The following is a 14,916-nucleotide window of genomic DNA, read 5'->3' as shown; positions in this document are numbered from 1 at the left end:
AAGGAATGAGCTTCAGCTCCAGCAGCCTTTACTTGAGCAGGCAATTCCATGGCTTTTTGAGGGACCCAAGCAATGTGCAGGCTCCAGGTCTAATGCTTTTGTAAAATGTGCAAAAGAAAGAGATTTTTGTGGTCTTTTTAATTGAGAACTTCCAAAATTGTATAATATTTAGGGTCCACAAGGCTGGGATTAATCTCTGCTGCAAGGGACCACTGACTTGGACTAATAAGTAAACTGGCAAGAAGACTTTTCAACTTCAAAGACATCAGAAAAAATAGTATCAATTTTTTTTTTTCAAATGACTCGAAGTAGTGGGAAACAGTCCTGTTGGAATATTGGGAGACTTAAGAATTATAATAGATGAAATACTCATTGCTATTAGCAGAGTTATTGATTCTGATATGTATGACATATTTATGCTCATCTGTAATTTTGTAGATAAATCCCTGGATTTGTTTTATAATCCAAACCCTGACACTGCTCTGCCCCAGGAGGAGAGAAGCCTTGGAAAGACTATAGCTTGGATTCTCATGCTACTATAGAAAAGAAAGTTGAAAGAGTTCTTTAAAAAGCAACAAAGATGATTAAAGAATTGAAGATAAAGCTTACAAAAAATATTTAAAATAACTAGCAACTTTACCCTCATAAAAAGGACAACAGAGGAAACAAACTGGGTCTATGCCAAGGCACTGACACAAACATTGGATGAAATTCATCTCTAGGTTTTGTACTGAAGTAGAAAAATACCTTTAAAGGTAACATTTCACACCTTAAAACAAGGAGTCCAAAGTTCCCTGAGCTCAGAGTCAACCTCAGAACCAAGCATGTCAAAGGAGGAAGCACTAAATATTTTCAGTCATTATTTCTCTGCATATGTAGCCAATTGAATTTGCAGGCTGGTGTCTACATAGGCGCTTAGTCTTTTTTGTGTGTTTTAAAATATTTATTTTAGGCTCAGGGGTACATGGGAAAGTTTGTTACCTAGGTGAGCTCATGTCATGGGGGTCTGTTGTACAGATTATTTTATCACCCAGGTATTAAGTCCAGCACCCAGTAGTTACTTTTTTTTGTTCTCTCCCTCCTCCCACCCTCCACCTACAAGCAAATTCCAGTGTCTGCTGTTCCCTTCTTTGTGTTCATGAATTCTCATCATTTAGTTCCCACTTACTTTTTCTGAGAAGGATTTTCGTTCTCATCGTCCAGGCTTGAGTGCAACGGCACAATCTTGGCTCACTACAACCTCTGCCTCCCAGGTTCAGGTGATTCTCCTACTTCAGCTTCCTGAGTATCTGGGATTACAGGCATGCGCCAGCATGCCCGGCTAATTTTGTATTTTTAGTAGAGATGGGGTTTCTCCATGTTGGTCAGGCTGGTCTCGAACTCCCGGCCTCAGGTGATCCGCCCACCTCAGCCTCCCAAAGTGCTGGGATTACAGGCGTGAGCCACCGGACCCGGCCAGCTCCCACTTATAAGTGAGAATACCAAGTATTTGGTTTTCTGTCCCTGCATTTGTTTGCCAAGGATAATGGCCTCCAGCTCCATCCATGTTTCTGCAAAAGACATGATCTCATTCTTTTTTATGGCTGCATAGATAGATGACCAGTCTTAATTAGACCCCTCTGTCTTAATTACTGAAATAAATTTAGATTCCCTAATGTCTAAATTTTTTAGGTTTTTACATAGCTGCAATTCAGCAAGTCATCATGTAAAAGGTTATGATGAAGTCAAGGGTAGCCACATGTTCCATCTCTATTGACAGGCCCACAGGGAATGACACGTGGTGCAGAAGGACGGATTTAAGTTGTACATAAAAGACTTTAAAATAGATGGCAGGGAGCGGGTGTGGTGGCTTACACTTGTAATCTCAGCATTTAGGGAGGCCGAGGCAGGCGGATCACCTGAGGTCAGGAATTCTAGACCAGCCTGGCCAACATGGAGAAACCCGTCTCTACTAAAAATACAAAAAAATTAGCCGGGCGTGGTTGTGCATGCCTGTAATCCCAGCTACTCTAGGAAGGCTGAGGCAGGAGAAGTGCTTGAACCCGGGAGGCAGAAGTTGCGGCGAGCCGAGATCTCGCCATAGCACTCCAGCCTGGGCAACAAGAGCGAAACTCGGTCTCAAAAATGAACAAACAACAACAACAACAACAAAATAAAAATAAAATAAATAAATAAATTTAATAGATGGCAGGAAACATGTAGGGAGAGGATCCCCACCCCTGAGAAATCTTTGGGAAGAGCTTGAATTTATATCTGTGTGGGGTGGTTTAGCTGTGCCTTCTTGAATAAAAATAAGGATTACAATAAATGAATAGTTCCCAAAGGTGACATCTGAGAACTGGCTCTGGCACCCGGATCTATTTATTCAGGGAAGTTTTAGAACATGTGCAGGATTTGCCCCTAAATATTATGGTTACCCTTCTCCACAAGTGGCTCCGAATGGCTTAAGCCAAAAACCTGAGTCTTACCTGCCTCATCTTCTCTCAAAGTCCTTTGGGCAAATTCTATCAGCTTTACCTCAATGTATATTTTGGGTCCATCAGCTTCTCCTCCATCTCCATTCTCATGCCCTGATCTAAGCCACTGTCGCTCCATCTCTCCTGTTTCCTCTCTTGCTTCCCTTCAACTTTTTTCCCATCTGCAGCCAGTGCAATAATTTTTCTAATGAGAATTCGATGAAATCACTCCACTGCTTAAAATCCTCTTACAGCTTCCTATTCCAAACAATAAAATCCAAGCCCTCCATGGGCTGGACCTTGTCAAACTCTTTGACATTTTCTAGAGCCATATTTCCCCCACAATCACTGGTTTCTAGGTGCAGTGACCTTTCTTCATTTTTTGGAAAATACTAAGCTAGTTTCTATCTCAGGATTTCATGGAGCACCACTGCACTCCAGCCTGGGTGACAGAGTGAGGCTCTGTCTCAAAAACATTTAAAAAAAAATTTAAAAATTAAAAGAAACCGGGTGACTCTGGGTATGGAGGCTCATGCCTGTAATCCCAGCACTTCTGGGGGTCAAGGCAGGCGGATCACCTGAGGTCTGGAGTTCGAGACCAGCCTGACCAACACAGAGAAACCCTGATCTACTAAAAATACAGAATTGGCCAGACATGGTGGCACATGCCTGTAATCCAGCTACTTGAGAGGCTGAGGCAGGAGGATTGCCTGAACCTGGGAGGCAGAGGTTGCGGTGAGCCAAGATTGCACTATTGCACTCCAGCCTGGGCAATAAGAGCTAAACTCCGTCTCAAAATAATAAAATAAATTAAATAAATAAATAGACTTTCTGGTAAAAAGAATGTTATACTGAAGAAATTTGAAGGCTGGGCATGATGTCTCATGCCTGTATAACCCCAGCACTTTGGGAGGCTGTGGCAGAATTGCTTCACCCTAGGAGTTTGAGACCAGCCTCGGCAACATAGCTAGGCCCCACATCTACAAGAAATAAATAAAATTTAAAACATTACATTTGTTTAAATTAAATATGAAACAAGGACCAAGACCTCAAATACATGTTACCAATAACCAGGATTTAGGAGACAATAACAAAAATAAGCACATAAAAGATGCCACCTCCTTTACGACAACAGCAATGAAGTTAGACAGTAAATTAGGAACAAAACAACATTGAAATGCACTTTAAGCTAAATGTTGGCAATTAAAGAAAATCCTATGCCAGAACTGAAATTGTGACATTATGTGGCAGGCATATGTCCCTGGTACATTTTCTTTTCTTTTCTTTTTTCTGAGTTAGAGTCTTGCTCTGTCACCCAGGCTAGAGTGCAGTAGTATGATCTCAGCTCACTGTAACCTCCGCCCCCTGGGTTCAAGCAATTCTCCTATCTCAGCCTCCTGAGTAGCTGGGAGTACAGGCGCCCGCCGTCGCACCTGGCTAATTTTTATATTTTTAGTAGAGATGGAGTTTCACCACCTTGGCCAGGATGGTCTTGAACTCCTTACCTTGTGATCCACCCACCTCGGTCTCCCAAAGTGCTGGGATTACAGGCTCGAGCCACCACCCCTGGCCTCCCTGGTACATTTTTTTCTGGCGCCCCCATGCTCAAGTTTTTCCAGTGGCTCCCATTTGCCTTGAATAAAATCCATATAAGAACCACATGTAAATAACCTGTCCAGCTTTACCTTTCACCCCTTCCCCACCCTCAACCTTCCAACCACAGGAATTACTTGAAGTTTCCAAAAAGTGCAATGCCAATACCTCTGCATTTTTACATGAGCTGTTATCTGCTACTGATGTCTCCCTGACCCCCCCACCCCCACCACTGCCACCTGTTGTCTATGAGAATTAAGTTGTACTTTCCAGTTCAACCATAATCTTAAACATTGCCGTAAACACAGCTAGAGTCATTTGTGTGCTGTCATAACCAAGTACTTGAACAAGATTTCAGGGTCAGAGTTTGCCATTGTGTTTAGTGCTGCATCAATGTCAGGAAGGGATCTACTTTAATCGAGAAAACTGCCATGGAGACTTAACATGTAAAGTGAAGACGGCTTCTGTCTTTTTTTTTTTTTTTTGAGATGGAGTCTTGCTCTGTCGCCCAGGCTGGAGTGCAATGGTGAGATCTCAGCTCACTGTAACCTCCACCTCCCAGGTTCAAGCAGTTCTCCTGCCTCAAACTCCCAAGCAGCTGGGATTACAGGCATGAACCACTACAGCCAGCTACTTTTTGTATTTTTAGTTGAGATGGGGTTTCTCCTTTTCGGCCAGGCTGGTCTCAAACTCTTGACCTCAGGTGATCCTCCTGCCTTGGCCTCTCAAAGTGCTGGGATTACAGCACTTGCTTCTGTCTTATCTCCAGCAGTTTAGCCTAAGGATTGACACACAGTATGAATGTGATAAATGTTTGATGAATGTGTGAGTGTATAAATGAATACGTGAATAAAATCTCAATCTGGCCTGATCCTAGGTCAGTACTACCCATTTATGGCTAATGTGTTTTAGGGGCAGCTTTAAGAATGTGATTCAACGATAAAGAAAAACACTACACCCAGCAAAATGCAGGTGTAATGTGTTTTGATCCTTTCAAAAGCTAAAAATTTCAGTTGGACCCTTCCAAATATGACTGGAATGAAGTTATATTTACTAGATTGTAACATTTCACTGATAAAATCACAAAAGCAATTCTCAATGGTCAAATAAAACTCCTTCAATAATGCTCATAAGCAGGAATACCAACAGATGAGTGCAATATATTGATGCTTTTATGCCAAGCGCTGTGGCTCACGCCTGTAATCCCAGCACTTGAGGAGGCTGAGGTTTGCAGATCATGAGGTCAGGAGTTCAAGACCAGCCTGACCAACATGGTGAAACCCCATCTCTACTAAAAATACAAAATTAGCCAGGCGTGGTGGCACATGCCTATAATACTTTGGAGGCTGAGGCAGGAGAATTGCTTGAACCCGGGAGGCAGAGGTTGCAGAGAGCCAAGATTGTGCCACTGCACTCTAGCCTGGGTGACAGAGTAAGACTCTGTCTCAAAATATACATATATATATATGCTTTTAAAACACTATTCCTCATAAAAGTGAACCAGGGCCATTGTTTTCACTGCAGATATCTGATGTTATTTGAACAGAGTGTTAATAGCAATATTGCTGTCCCTGCACTCAGGTATCTTCCCCCACCTTAATTTACGTGCCAAACAGATCCACAAGTTTTTTCTCCAAAGCTGGAGCAAGAATCAATTAAAGTACATAATAATGTGTTAACTAGCTAATACAGCAGTTAACATTAAGGGGCATTTCAAGCCTCTGAGTTTTTAGCAGTAGATCTTTTCTTTCATTTGCTCTGTAAGATCTATAATTGAAAGAATACCATGAGAGATGCCTTTCATCAGCTCCGCGAGTTACATTTCCTGCTTTGATAACTGTACAAGGAAAATCTAAGGCATTTCAAGCTCCCCAATTACGTTTGATTAGCTAGTCAAAATAATGTAACAGCTTTTCATCACCCAAAGGAAAACTTCTGAAGAATTCCGTTGCCAACACTTCTGCACAAACACTAATCTATATCATTATTTTATAAGGGGAAATGTAATATTCAGTAAGTTTTTTTTAAATTAGGCGACAAGTAAAGCCTCTTATTCATCACAACTTTAGATCAAAAAGGCATACAACTGTGTTGATGTGTGTGTGGTAAAGAAGCATTTGTAGCAAGGTCCACAGGATACAGTGGTCAAAATTAAACAACAGGTCTTAGAATGAGCCAACATTTCAGAGAATATGTCTGAAAACAGGATATGTACTTAAAACACTGTGATACACACACACACACACACACACACTCAATCTGCCAGGGAGAATTATTTGGGACCCCAAACTTGTGCATGCAGGTAATTACTTTCTAGCAAATTGGAATATGCGTGTGCCTATACAAAAATAAGGAACACTAATTAAGAAGCCAATTAAAACTTATTCTGGCCGGGCGCGGTGGCTCACGCCTGTAATCTCAGCACTTTGGGAGGATGAGGCAGGAAGATCACAAGGATCAGGAGTCCAAGACCAGACTGGCCAACATGGTGAAACCCCATCTCTACTAAAAAATACAAAAATTAGCTGGGCATGGTGGCTTGTGCCTGTGATCCCAGCTACTTGAGAGGCTGAGGTAGGACAATTTCTTGAACGGGGACCTGGGAGGTAGAGGTTGCAGTGAGCCAAGATCATGCTCCAGCCTGGGGTACAGAGCGAGACTCCATCTCAAAAAAACAGAAAAAAAAAATTATTCTGAAAATTTTCAGATTATTGACAATACCTATGGAACGTTGCTTCAAAGTAGAGCAAAGATGTCTACATATTGCCTTTACCATTGAGAAATCTGTTTCCATCCTTTAAGTCCTGAGCACATTAATTCAACTGTAACCAGTGTCTACCATGGTTCATTCCCATAAAAATGTTTTTAATTTAAACGATTATACTGCTCTCTCAGGTAAAACATGCTAAAAACAGGGCGTTTAGACACGTGATAGTCAATTCATAAGAGGTAGTTCTGTTGTAGACTTTAATAACGAGCACTACTAAACCATCGATGACAGGCCAGTTACATCCACACTCCCAAAATGAAAGACAGAGACCAGGACCTTAAGATCTCAGGTTGCATTCCACCTTTGCTAGGCTCTTATTGCACAATAAAGGACAGACTATTGGCCAATTATTCCGTGTGTCATGTAAAGAAAATGTACTCTTAGAGAATTAGAAGTTGGATCAAGTTTGATTGTAAAGTTAATCCTGGGCCATGCGGTGGCTCACGCCTGTAATCCCAGCCCTTTGGGAGGCCGAGGTGGGTGAATCACCTGAGGTTGGGAGTTCGAGACCAGCCTGACCAACATGGAGAAACCCCATCTCTACTAAAAACACAAAATTAGCCAGGTGTGGTGGTGCATGCCTGTAATCCCAGCTACTCAGGAGGCCGAAGCAGAATTGCTTGAACTCGGGAGGTGGAGGTTGCAGTGAGCCGAGATCGCACCGCTGCACTCCAACCTGGGCAACAAGAGAGAAACTCCATCTCAAAAAAAAAAAAAGTTAATCTCGAATATGCAATACGAGTGACGTTTCCAAAAATTCAAAATAATGTGGTTTTCTGTTAGTTTTCTGAGAGAGAAATAATCAGCAGCATTTCTTAATTTTTCTTGTCAAAGCTTTTGGCTGTTCCTTCCCAGGACACAATACGTGAAGAATTCATAGACTTGGCCCTGGTCGGTCAAAAACACAGCATGTGAAAATTATTTCCAAGGAGGAAGTTAAAGGTGAGGAAGACACTAGTGACCATTTGTGGAACTGTGTAGAGACATGGCTGAAAGACCGAAGAAAAACAGCCTTGTCATGGCCAGAAATCCTTACACCTATTTGAAAAGCAGGGAATTTTCAAGTTGCTTTTGCGTTGACTTCGTGAGATCCACGCATACTCACCTTGCTAAGCCTGTGGCCTCAGTATTCTCTCTTGCCTATACCCATCCAAGTTGACCAGCTACTCCCTCTGCACCCACCCTTGGAAAATGCCACTGTATAGAAGTCACCTGGCACAGTGAAAGGCCAGGCAGAAATCTTATTATCGTTACCTGCAGCTTATTTCTGGGGTCTATTTAACTGTTTCTCCTACCTGCTCCACCCATCCTCAGACTTGTAGGCAATGAGTTGCCTTCCTTGCTCAACCACATTTTACCTGAAGGGTAAATGCAGATGCAGCTGAGGACAAGGTAATGCCTAAGGGTGCTTCCTGAGGCGTAAAAGGGGAAGGAAAAAGTAAATGACGTAAGAAAAGAAAAAATGAATTGAGACAGAAGAAAAGTAGACAAGGAGAAGAGAGGAGAAGATAAAGAAAATGATGTACAAGGTTAGTGTCCCCTCACCCCCTTGGAGCCATCCAGGGCACCCTGATTTTAGCCTGCGATGTGGAGAGGACACAGGTGCAGAGGGGAGTTAGGTTTAAGTATCGGACATTCAAGAAATACCTCGCTGCTGGGTTAAGTGACATAGTTTATGTCGTTTTTGTTGTTCTTGCCTGCGGGTGGTTTTCCTGGGTTACATGTTAATGTCTTTAACATGAAGAATAGTGTAAATGCCCAATTTCCATGCAGCCATTCTGCAAATGGATGTTGAACTCGCAAAGATATCTGTATGATCTACTTCCCAAGCTGTAGAAGAACAAGTCAGAGCAAAATCATTCTTTATTTAGCTGGGAAAATAAAAAAGATCTATTTTACTTTATAGGTTCAGAAGGCAAAGTCCTTCGAAAGTGCGTTAAGGGACGTCACACACGAGCCATGTTCTGTGTGTAGTTTTTTTAACCCATTCTGTGACTTTGTATGACAGTGTGCAGACAGGGAACGGGGGTCAGGCTCAGTGGGCTCTACCTCCCCAACACTGAGGAACGAACACTGGCAGCCTTTCCATAAGCTCTGTGAGCAGGGCCGGGCGCGGTGGCTCACGCCTGTAATCCCAGCACTTTGGGAGGCTGAGGCAGGTGGATCACGAGATCAAGAGATCGAGACCATCCTGGTCAACATGGTGAAACCCCGTCTCTACTAAAAATACAAAAATTAGCTGGGCATGGTGGCGCCTGTAATCCCAGCTACTCAGGAAGCTGAGGCAGGAGAATTGCCTGAACCCAGGAGGCGGAGGTTGCGGTGAGCCGAGATCGCGCCATTGCACTCCAGCCTGGGTAACAAGAGCGAAACTCCGTCTCCAAAAAAAAAAAAGATCTGTGAGCAATCTGTGTGCCCTGCTGAGGAAGCGTAAGTATTGGAATAAGCAGGGACCGTAATGATTCTCAGCAAACAAGCGTGTGACTACTTCTAGGCAGACAAGCTGACAAAATCACATTTACCAATTGTTCAGTAGGAACGGGTGCTGAGCACTGGAAGGTTAGAGGAGGTGGTTCGCCTTCACAAGCTGGGGAGGTGCACGCTGCTACTGCATACCTGACTGCCTCATTCTGTGCCCTTCCAATTATATAGAGCCTGGTTTTGCAAAATGAGGCTTAAGTCTCTGCAACCAACAGCAAGACCCTGTTCCTGTTCTGATGGGACCGTATTTAGTTATTTTATATTCAGTTTCCTACGATGGCCTCCTCTAACAAAAAAAAAAAATAACAAATGTACATATCTTTGGGTAAACTTATGAAAAACCACGCTCTTCAGTAAAAAATAATACAAGTCCTTTAAGACCTGTTGGAAAATGGTACATTATGAATAATGGATGTATCCTCTACAGAAAACATGTTATATGAGAGCGATGTTCTTTTTTTTTTGAGACGGAGTTTCGCTCTTGTTACCCAGGCTGGAGTGCAATGGCGCGATCTCGGCTCACCGCCACCTCCGCCTCCTGGGTTCAGGCAATTCTTCTGTCTCAGCCTCCTGAGTAGCTGAGATTACAGGCATGCGCCACCATGCCCAGCTAATTTTTTGTATTTTCAGTAGAGACGGGGTTTCACCATGTTGACCAGGATGGTCTCGATTTCTTGACCTCGTGATCCACCCGCCTCGGCCTCCCAAAGTGCTGGGATTACAGGCTTGAGCCACCGCGCACGGCCCAGCAATGTTCTTTTACTCCCACTCTCTGACCAAATGACCATGCACTGTGCTCACATCACAGGACTGTCCTAATACAAGTCCTTTAAGACTTGTTGGAAAATGATACAGAGGTGAGCACACTGATAATGGCAATTATCAATTATAAAGTGATTTATATGTCCTACTCTTTCAGGTAAAACATGCTATAAACAGGGCGTCTAGACATGTGATAGTCAATTCACAGGAGGTGGTTCTGCTGTAGACTTTAAAAACCAACACTACTGAACATTGATGATAGGCCAGTTACATCCGTGCTCCCAAAATGAAAGACAGAGACGGGGACCAGAAAAATGTTTATGGAAGTTCTTTGTAAAATAAAGTACTTTATTAAAAAGTACAATTACAGCCAGGCACAGTGGCTCATGCCTGTAATCCCAGCACTTTGGGAGGCCAAGGTGGGCAGATCACCCTGAGGTCAGGGGTTCGAGACCAGCCTAGCCAACATGGTGAAACCCCATCTCTACTAAAAATACAAAAATTAACTGGGCGTGATGGTGCACATCTGTAATCCCAACTACTTGGGAGGCTGAGGCAGGCAAATTGCTTGAACCCAGGAGGCGGCGGTTGCCGTAAGCCAAGATTGCGCCACTGTGCTTCAGCCTGGGCGACAGAGTAAGACTCTGTCTCAGACAAACAAACAAACAAAAAAGGTACAATTACAAAGTAGTTTACTATTTACAAAGAACTTTCATATACATTTTTTTTTTTTTTTTTTTAGACAGAGTCTTGCTCCATCGTCAGGCACCAGGCTGGAGTGCAATGGCATGATCTCGGCTCACTGCAACCTCCACCTCCTGGGTTCAAGCAATTCTCCTGCCTCAGCCTCCCGAGTAGCTGGGACTACAGGCGTGCGCCACCACGCCCAGCTAATTTTTGTATTTTTAGTAGTAATACAAAATGACATGCCTGTAATCCCAGCTACTCGGGAGGCTGAGGCAGGAGAATCAATTGAACCTGGGAGGCAGAGGTTGCAGTGAGCCAAGATTGCTTGGGTGACAGAGTACGATTCCGTCTCAAAAAAAAAATTAAATGAGATAACACATGTAAAACACTTTTTTTTTTTTGGTAGAGACAGAGTCTCAGTGTGTTTCCCAGTGATCTCCTGCCCTGAAGCGATCCTTCTGCTTCAGACTCTAAAAGTGCTGGGATTACAGGCATGAGCCACTGCACCTAGCCATAACACACTTAGTAATTGCCTGAGTCATAGCTCAATAAATGGCAGCCATTATTATTATCATCTGTATTATTCAAATTCTACAGTAAAGGGAAAAATGCAAGTGTTTTCCGCTGACCTTGAATGTTCGGTCAGCCCTCAGCTGTTTATGTAACCCTGGGCCTTGGGGTAGATTCCCTCCTGAGGTTTTTATTCCCCTCATTTTTTGTTTCTTTCTCCCATCTCTCTCATTCCACTCATCTCCCCACCCCACAAACTCATTCAATTGCCTTGGTTAATTTTACTGGTACTAACAAATTATTCGATGAAAAGGAGTGGTTAGTTAAAAACTGAGTTGACGTCGGGCACGGTGGCTCACGCCTGTAATCCCAGCACTTTGGGAGTCCGAGGCGAGTGGATCACGAGGTCAAGAGATCGAGACCATCCTGATCAACATGGTGAAACCTCGTCTCTACTAAAAATACAAAAAATTAGCTGGGCATGGGGGCGCGTGCCTGTAATCCCAGCTACTCAGGAGGCTGAGGCAGGAGAATTGCCTGAACCCAGGAGGCGGAGGTTGCGGTGAGCCGAGATCGCGCCATTGCACTCCAGCCTCGGTAACAAGAGCGAAACTCCGTCTCAAAAAAAAAAAAAAAAAAAAAAAGTTGACTTGGGAGGCTGAGGTGAGAGGAACACTTGAACCTAGGAGTTCGAGGTTGCAATGAACTATGATGTGCACTGCACTCCAGCCTAAGCGAGATCTAGTCTCTCAAGAAAACAATCCAGGCTGTGCAACATGGCAAAACCCTGTCTCCACAAAAATATATGAACATTAGCCAGGTATGATGCGGTGTGTGCCTGTAGTCCCAGCTACTTGGGAGACTGAGAGGTAAAGGATCGCTTGAACCTGGGGGGCAGAAGCTACAGTGAGCCATGATTACGCCACTGCACTCCAGCCTGGGTGACAGAATGACACCCTGTCTCAAAAAAAAAAAAAAAAAAAAAGATTTAGCAAACTTTTACAAATCGATTAACTTGACATCTCTATTGGTCATTATGACTGATGGATGTATCCTGTCCAGAGAACATGTTATATGAGAGCGATGGTCTTTTACTCTCACTCTCTGACCAAATGACCATACACTATGCTCACATCACAGGATTGTCCTTAAGATCAAACCAGAAAATGGCCTGAAAGCACCTAGCCCGAGAGCAGGTGCTTAGTGGGTACCCAAGAAAAGTCACTTCTCTTCTCCTTTACCAAATCACCTTGAGCAGAGCAAGGAAAATGCTCACATCTGTACCATTTTCCAACAGGTCTTAAAGGACTTGTATTACTTTTTACTGAAGAGAGAGTGGTTTTTCATAAATTGACCCAAAGACATGTAAGTTCATTATTTTTGTGAGTGTGTAATTAGAGGAGGCTATCGTAGGAAACTGAATACAAAATAATTCAGTCCATCCTCATCAGAACAGGAACAAAGGCTTACTGTTGGCTGCAGAGGCTTAAGCCTCGGTTTGCAAAAACAGGATACATCTAACTGGAGAGGCACAGAATGAGGCAGTCAGGTATGCAGTAGCAGTGTGGGCCTGCTCTCACTATTCAGATTCAGACAGCTGGCGATGGCTAAGCTAGTTAAACATGGATTTCTTGGGTGTGCCTTGCAATTCTCATGTTCTCCCCATGGTTCCAGCAGATAACATAAAGGTTAATATGAACAGGAAGCTCATCAGGCATGTGAACAAGCAGACCCAGTGTGAAGTTATGATCATCACTACTGTCTTACCAAATATCCCACTGCCCCATGGAGGATATGTCTGCATGGAAACTATTAGTGCTCAACTAGGCTGAAACCAAGCTTCAGGGAGTTTAAACTGAGTCTACAGTTTGTAAACGTACACTCAATGAGTAAAGCAAATTTACTTCTTTTTAAAAGCAACAACAACAACAAAAAACTCTAAAGACAAAAACAGATCAGAATTGGCAGGGACTGGGGTGGTGGGAGGAGTTTATTACAAAGGGACATGGCAGAATTTTAAAGTGAAGAACAGCTGTTCTATTATTTGTACCCTAAAAAGAGTAAATTTTAGGGAGTGTGAATTACACCTTGGTAGAAGTAACTAGTGCATTGGAGTTTTGAGGTGACTGATGTACTTTCAAGATATCCCTGTGAAGAACAATATACATCTCTACAGTAAGCGGGCATGTTCCACTGCCCACCATGAACTGGCCATAGCACAAACAGGCACTGACTGAGAAGAGCTGATTCTTTCAGTGAATTGTGAGCAAAAGAAAGCTCAGATGAAAACAAGAAGAAAGATAATGGCTTTCTGAGTCTACAACAGACACACATGCAATATAAGTATATAAGCAAGGCAGGCGGGAATAGCATAAATTCTCACCCAACACTATCAGCCACACCCAAGCCTTCTGTTTCAGGTCTGCCTGGAAAAAGATATAGAAACCGACGCTTAACACCTGAAGAGACCTTAGAGACCATGAATCAAACCTGCTGATTCCAACATTCTCTCCAAATTCACAAAGACGTAACACTTTCGTATCCACCTTCAGTGGAAGAAAAACCAGCTTTATCATTTCCTTGTAAACCTATGCAGGTTACATTTATTTCATTCTGGCACCTTTTTGATGAGTAGGAGAACTGGCAATAGATGGCTTAATGTGCCTTGAGATCAAATTCTGATTGGAAAACAAACTTTAATGTTTCTTTTCTTTCTGCCATCCTTGTGCTTCCCAGATTAGCCACTTTGCATCCAGAGAAGTGAAAACAAAGGTAAGTAAAGTTGCTATAGCTGTGTGACATCACATGGCACTGAGGGATGCTGGGGTGAGACCCCATGATTCCCGACCCCAACTCCCAGGAGAAGGCAAAGGAAAGCCATATGGCAAGTCAATGCGGTAGACCCTGAGCAGGATCCTCTCTCTGTTTCTCATTCTCTCCCACAGAAAAGCAGAGCTGCCAGGCACGGTGGCTTATGCCTATAATTCCAGCGCTTTGGGAGGCCAAGGTGGGAGGATTGCTTGAACCCAGGAGTTCAAGACTAGCCTGGGCAACAGGCCCCATCTCCGCAAAAAAATAAAAAATTAGCCAGGGTGGTTGCACGTGCCTGTGATCCCAGCTACTCAGGAGGCTAAAGTGGGAAGATGGCTTGAGGCCACAAGGTCAAGGTTACAGTGAGCTGAGATCCCGCCACTGCACTCCAGCCTGGGCAACAGAGAGAGACTTCATCTCAAAAAATAAATAAATAATAAAAAAAATTTTTTAGAGAAAAAAAAGTAGGGCTAAATAAATTTAGTAAAGAATATAGCTTAAAATTGGAGCAGATTCAATAAAGTCTGAGATTACAGGCCTGTATTGGAAAAGGTAACAGTGATGTAGGAAAAAGGATCTAGAATGTTAAAAATAAATAAATAACTGCTCAGATAGCTTCCATCACCAGCTAGAGAAAAAAGAAGGTTTGCTCCTCCCCTTGTGCCCTCCCTTTAGATAAAGCTACACTTAAAAACCGACTTCAACATGACTAAATTCCTTTGGCACAAACTCCCCGAGTCTCTGAGACCTATTTTCCACAGAAACGCTAGTTGGGAGTTTCAGTCAGGATTAATTTAGATTTTTTTAAATACGTACATGTATCAGAATCATTCATCGAGGGGAAGT

At 43.1% G+C, this 14,916-nt stretch overlaps 1 protein-coding gene across 8 annotated transcripts in view; it reads right to left on the bottom strand.

Moving 5' to 3' along the window:
- NR5A2 (nuclear receptor subfamily 5 group A member 2) overlaps positions 1–14,916 on the bottom strand; it is a 146,394-nt gene that overhangs the window by 104,852 nt on the left and 26,626 nt on the right. The window lies entirely within an intron of this gene.

Source organism: Aotus nancymaae, unplaced genomic scaffold, assembly GCF_030222135.1.
Source record: "Aotus nancymaae isolate 86718 unplaced genomic scaffold, 86718_ANA_hifiasm-v0.15.2.pri h1tg000039l, whole genome shotgun sequence".
Taxonomy (NCBI): Eukaryota; Metazoa; Chordata; class Mammalia; order Primates; family Aotidae; genus Aotus; species Aotus nancymaae.
Note: the sequence above shows the minus strand (reverse complement) of the source record. Positions and strands in the feature narration are given on the sequence as shown.